The 6,110-nt window shown below is 34.3% G+C and overlaps 1 pseudogene; it reads left to right on the top strand.

Moving 5' to 3' along the window:
* Positions 1 to 694: 694 nt before the first annotated feature.
* Positions 695 to 6,110, top strand: part of LOC134385845 (serine/threonine-protein kinase STK11-like) — an 80,480-nt pseudogene continuing 75,064 nt past the window's right edge.

Here is a 6,110-nt window from a genome sequence, read left to right as displayed (position 1 = left end):
CTGCCGGAGCAGCGGCCCTCTGGTGGCGCCCTTGGGGAGGATCAGAGCCGTTTGTCCTTTTTACTTACCAGATAACCCAGGGACACCTGGGTGTGAGTCAGATAAGCAAGGGACACCTGGGCACGTGTGCAAAGTTGATATATTGACATCAAACAAGCTAGGTCATGCTCAGCAAGATTCCGAACAGCTGCGGAAGCTTGATAATTTTTTTCATTTTCCTTACAGTCATGAATATGTGATGATTTTCTGTGACAGTGTTCCTGGGTCTAGTCTCCAGCTTCAAAGAAGCATTGATGCCAAGAGGCATTGATGCCATGCAAGTCCCTGTATTTCTGCGAATGCCGTGTGTTCTTGAATCAAATGCTCAACAGGTGGTCTCCTGGTTTTCTGCCCTCCAGCTTACAGCATAGACAGGAGTTCTCTCATCAGGTCAGTTTTGTGATCTCCGAGAGACACTGGCAGCACAGCTAGGAGCCTACCCTTTCACTCTCCTCATGATGATACAAGTTCATTCTCATTCTGCTTAAAATATCCAGCATGGTTTCTGATTCCTACTCTGAGCCCAGGCTCATGCTTGAGCATATGCTTATGAAACACAGACACTATATCAATTGTGTTTTTGTCTAATATCTATCTATCTGTTTATTTATTAAGTTGAACAGAGGTTATTTGAGCAAAGAACAATTCATGAACCATGGAGCATTCAGAAGAGTTTCAGAGAGCTCCACCCAAGAGAGTTCGTGGCAAGCTTCTGCAGGCAGGACGCAGAAGGACAGCAGAGAAGTCACCTGATGGAGTGCAGCTATGGGTCTGCCTTCTTTGGCCTGAGCATGGTGTGATCAGTTGGCTTCTTAAAAAATTTTTAAATTGTAGGCTGACAAATTGTACTCAATAGTTGTATATACTTATGAGATACAAAGTGATGTTATGATTTGTGAATATAATGTGGAATAATTAAATCAAGCTAATTAACATATTCACTACTTCAAACACTTATTTTTTGTGGTGAGACCATTTGATATTTAGCAATTTAAAAATGTACAATACATTATGATTACTATTTTCACTGCACTGTGCAGCATATGGCAAAGAAAAAAAGTATTCCTCCTGAGTAATTGATGTTTTGTACCCTTTGGCCATCATCTTCCCACTCCCCCAACTCCTTCAGTCTCTGATAACCACCATTCTACTCTCTGATTCTTTGAGTTTGATTTTTTAAGATTTCGCATATAGGTGAGAACATGTGGCATTTGTGTTTCTGTTCCTGACTTATTTCACTTAGCATAATGTTCTCCAATTCGAACCATGTTGTAGCAAATGACAAAAATGCTTCTTAAAGGCTGAGGAGTGTTCCATTGTGTAGATGCACCACATTTTCTTTCTCCATTCATCTGTTGATGGACACTTAGGTTGATTCCGTAACTTGGCTATTGCAAATAGTGCTGCAATGAACATGTGAGTGCAGATATCTCTTTGATATACTGATCTGAAATATTTGGGGTAAATACCCAGAAGTGGGATTGCTGGATCATATGGTAATTCTATTTTTTGTTTGTAGAGGAACCTCCATATGTTTTTCCACAATGGCTGTACTAATTTGCATTCCCACCAATAGTGTACAAGTGTTCACTTTTCTCCACATCCTCATCAACACTTGTTATCTTTCATCTTTTTGACAGCAGCCATTCTGACAGGTGTGAGGTGATATCTCATTATTATTTTAATTTGCATTTCTCTAATGATTAGTGGTATCTACACAAATTAAGTATAAAAGGAATGTACCTCAACACAATAAAGGCCATATATGATAAGCCCACAGCTAGCATTATACTCCATTGTAAAAAATAGAAATCCTTTATTTGTAAAATTTGGAACAAGACAAGAATGCCCATTCTCATTACTTCTATTCAACATAGTATTGGAAATTAGTGCCAGAGCAATTAGACAAGAGAAAGAAATAAGAGGCAACCACATAGGAAAGAAAGAAGTATAATTGTCACTGTTTGCTGATGACATGATTTTATATACAGATGATCCTAAAGATCCCACCAAAAAACTGTTAGAACTAATAAACGAACATAGTAGAGTTACAGGATATAAAATGAAAACACAAAAATCAGTAGCATTTCTATACATTAACAACAAACTTTCTGAAAAAGAAATCAAGAGAGCAATCCCATTTACAAGAGCTACAAAGAAAAAAAAGTACTAAGGAATAAATTTAGCCATACAGGTGAAAAACCTATACATTGAAAACTATAAAATGTTTATGAAAGATACTGAAGAAGGCACAAATAAATAGAAAGATATCCTGTGTTCATAAATCAGAAGAAGTAATATTGATAAAATATCCATACTATGTAAAGTGATCTACAGATTTAATGCAATCCCTATCAAAATTTCAATGTCATTTTTCATAGAAATAGAAAAAAAATCCTAAAATTGATATTGAACCACAAAAAACCCCAAATGGTTAAGGCAACAATGAGCAAAGAGAACAAAGCTGGAGGCAGCACAATTCCTGATTTCAAAGTATACTACAAAGCAATGGTAGTTAAAACAGCATGGTAATGGCATAAAAATAAACTTATCACAATACAGAGCCCAGAAACAAACCCACATGTGTACAGTCATTTAACTTTTAACAAAGATGCAAAAAATGTTCAATGGGAAAAGGACAGTCTATTCAATAAATTGTGTTGAAAAAACTGGATATCCATATGCAGAAGAATTAATTTGGGCCCTTATATCACACCATATACAAAAATCAACTCAAAGTAGATTAAATATTAAATGTAATACCTGAAACTGTAAAACTAATAGAAGAAAACCCAGGAGAAAAACTACATGGCATTGATTTGTTCAATAATTTTTTAGATTTGACCACAAAAGCTCAGGCCACAAAAGCAAAAATAGATAATTGAGATTACATCAAACTAAAAAGCTTCTGCACAACAACAAAAAATTAACAGAATGAAGAGACAACCTGTAAATTGGGAGAGAATATTTGTAAGCCATACATCTGATAAGGAGTTAATATCCAAAATATGAAGGAACTCAACTTAACAGCAAGAAAATAAATAATACAATGAAACAATGTGCAAGGGACCTGAATAGACATTTCTCAAAAGAAGATATACAATATCTATTTAAATTTCTATAAGAGACATGCATGTTCACCTTCATGTCATACTCTAACACATAGTTAATTTGGTTAATTTAATAACACTTTGCTCTCAAAACTTGTATTGATTGTTTTCTTTCTATCTCTTAGTTCTGCACCTCTAGACAACATTTCAATCTTAGTCCATCCCCTTTATTTGAGTCCCCAAACACTGATAGTTCCTTCAATATAACTCAGTACAAATAAATGTCGCTCTAAAATCTATGACAAAGTAGTTTCAGGTTTGCTGAAGGTCAAGTTAGATTAGAAATGGATTTTCTCTTTATCCCAAACTTCCTACCTCTTCAAATTTGAAAGGTTTCCTTTTTCACTGAGATTCTGATCCATTTTTTCAAGGAATTTTAAAGAAACAGAAAATATCTCATTTGGAAAAAAAATAAATGGAAGTGAAATATGGATAAATTTAGTATCACTTTAGTTTATTAAATAAACATTCTTGAATTCATTGATTAAATTAGAGGTTTATAAACTGGCTGGTTTTAAGGGATAAAAAATCTATCTTTTTGTTTTTTAGGCAGTTAAGAAATATTTGCTTAAAAATGGAAATACAAATTTTTCTGATTATCGCTGAAAATCAAATTTATTACCATCACTATATAACAACCTTAGTGTCTCATCTCAAGCTCATCCTTTTATGACCTAAAAAAGATGTGACAAATAGAGAAAGAGAGAGAAGCCTCTTTTTTACTTTAAAAAAGTGATTCCACAGTTCCGCAATATAATTAAACTAAAATGTTTACGAAGGTAAAAGGATAACGTATTCCATGTTCGTTTTTATAAATGGCAAGTTCCTTCGTATATTAGTTATGCTGATTATTAATTTCGTGAGTGTTACTCAGAAAATATCCCAGATCTTAAGGTGTCAAGTGCTCGTTTTCTGCATAGATAATTATTAGTACATCACATTAGTTCAAATTAATTTAATTCCATTTCAACTCAGTTCAAGTTTACCAATATAGATTGGAGTTCTTTTATTGTGAGTTTCTGTATAAATACAGAAAAAGAGGAGCACAGTCAACTTCCTGCTTTCCAGCATCTCAAAGCTTTGCACAGGAAACAGTGTAGGAATAAACGCAGGCAGCCTGACAAGCAAATCGGGGGACACGGGCAAGTGCACTCAGTGTATTTTTCAAAACCTCCACTGTAGTACTGTCAAAAGCACATCATCTTATAACAAAACCTACATATTTAAACTACAATATACTTCCAAACTGGCTTATCTTCCTTCTCTCCAGAGAGTTACTTGAAGGAAACTATAGCATACATTGCACGTTATCTTTAGTTTTCATAGATAATATGGAAACAGAAATGGTTTATAATTTCTGGTATTTGGAAAACTTTTCTCATTTTTGGTAAGTAAAATCTTGATCCTGTTCAAAAGTCAACAGGACAGAAAAACACATGGAAGAAAAGAATGATCTATAAATTATCAATTTCGTACCGCAATTTTCTTGAATTAGGACAATCCTCACCAAAAAGCTAGAACTAACAATAATTCAAATGGATTTTTACTTCTCGATTTCCATTTGAATTTTCAGCATCTGATACACAATTAACTGATCTTACTAAAATGAAGTTGTTAACTGTATTTATTGTCAGTTATCTTCCACTGGCAATTATTAGGTTTTTTTTGTCATTTATTTTTATTTTGTTTCCTAACAACTACATCGTTTGTTGTTCTTTTTCCTCTAACATATGATAGTGTCTTTAGGATATCAAATTCTTGCAGTTTTCTCAGAAAATAATTGCTTTTTCAAAATTTCCAATTTCCCTACAGTGTTCTGTAATTAGATATTTAACTGAGTTATCAATTAAGCATTTTCTCTCAAGTAAAGTTCGGCAAAGGTTAACAGTCAACCTCTATGCAGATTCATAGCCTCACACCCTGCAGCAAGAATGAGCTAATATTTGGATAGGAAAAGTAGAACACAGAACATTGGTTCATTTTTATCTGAAATGAACATGTTAACAGGTTCCTTTTTATCTGAGAGTTTGACTCAGAAAGTCCTGGCTCTTGTTTCATAAATACAAGGTTATTCATGTTGAGAAAAAAGAGGGAAAGCAGAAGGGAGAGATTGTCACTGTTAGCTAGGAATTGTATTTTAGCATAAGAATGGTATGTAGACATTTTCATTTGTCAATATTGTCAAATATTTAATTCTTTTTAGACTTTTTGGTATGTTTTCTTTTTTTATGAATAAACAATGTAGTTGATTTTCATGTCTCTTGATCGATTCCTCCCACCCTCCACCCTCCCACTCATCGACATTGTATTTTTTCATTTATTGAAAAATTTTAAATGTTATGAAATATGTTCTATAATATCCATTTATATTTTAATATTATGTCTTTTTATATGTACCAGTTATTGATTTACAAGGGTTCTTCAAAAAGTTCATGGAAAACTATGCACTGATTTCAAATTTTTTTGCACCAAAATAAACTCATACTGACTCTTTATAACATGTTTGAAGAGGATCTGGTTTGAGACACTAAGAAGGAAAAGACAACCGTTTGAAAAGAGCCCCTAACACAACAACCTGAATTCTAAAATTGAAGCAGGAACAAACATCAAACACATGGTGAAGCTTGGGTGGAAGAATGGCGAAATCGCTGATGCTGGATGAAAAGTTTTGCAGGGACAATGCCTGAAAGAAATGAGCAATTTACAAAAGGGTAAACCATTTTAAGAAGGGATGAGACAAGGCGGAAGATGCAGCCTGCAGCAGCAGAACATCCACATTCTTGCCAGCAAAAAATTAATCTTGTTTGTGTGCTAACTGAAGAGGGCCAACGGTTCACAGCAGAAACAATGCCATGGACATCTTAATCGTGTAGCTTACACAATTCTGCTGAAAAATTACAGTTTAACTCACTTTCTGCCCCGTGGGTGCCAAAAGTGTTGCACCCAGATCAGCTTCAGACT

This window comes from Cynocephalus volans, chromosome 9 (assembly GCF_027409185.1).
Source record: "Cynocephalus volans isolate mCynVol1 chromosome 9, mCynVol1.pri, whole genome shotgun sequence".
In the NCBI taxonomy this organism is placed as follows: domain Eukaryota; kingdom Metazoa; phylum Chordata; class Mammalia; order Dermoptera; family Cynocephalidae; genus Cynocephalus; species Cynocephalus volans.
This window is presented reverse-complemented; position numbering and strand designations above follow the sequence as displayed.